This window comes from Clytia hemisphaerica, unplaced genomic scaffold (genome assembly GCF_902728285.1).
Source record: "Clytia hemisphaerica strain Z4C2 unplaced genomic scaffold, Clytia hemisphaerica genome assembly, whole genome shotgun sequence".
NCBI lineage: Eukaryota > Metazoa > Cnidaria > Hydrozoa > Leptothecata > Clytiidae > Clytia > Clytia hemisphaerica.
The window spans coordinates 162008-162465 of NW_027103794.1; the positions used below are offsets into that span (position 1 = coordinate 162008).

Consider the following 458-nt stretch of genomic DNA (forward strand, 5'->3'; position numbering starts at 1 on the left):
ATTTTGAAGTCATAGGAAGTTTTACCAAACTCTTGTTCAGGCTTGAAAATTTTTGTTGAAACATTTTACTTTGATTAGTGACGTTTATTTGTTTTTTGAACATTGCGAAAAAAAGGGTATACATTTCTGAAAACTTCCGATATTTTGTCATTTTAAACTGAGGAATTGCGATTTTGTAAACATACCTATTGTTAATGTCGATATAATTGAAGGACTGAAACCATTTTCCGGTGTCATATGTTGCAGTGCAAGAGTCGAGGTTAGATACAGTTTCACATTTTTAACAAAGAAGACTTCTTAATCATATTCAGGTAATGAATTCCCTTTATTGCCACAAATCAATTTTGAGTGTTTTTCGACGTTCGTTTTTATCAGTGATATGGACGTTGAAAAGACGTTGCTGTATGGTGTACCTTTCTTCCAACTTCTTTAGAACCTATAGGATTTTATCATAATTG

General features: G+C 31.9%; 1 protein-coding gene across 1 annotated transcript in view; it reads left to right on the top strand.

Annotated features, from left to right (window-relative positions):
* The window catches only part of LOC136806273 (FMRFamide receptor-like), a 14812-nt gene continuing 14354 nt past the window's right edge, over nucleotides 1-458 (top strand). Inside the window, exon 1 of the mRNA XM_067062829.1 lies at nucleotides 1-311. The gene's annotated coding sequence lies outside the window, so the exon portion shown is untranslated. The remainder of the gene's footprint in view (nucleotides 312-458) is intronic.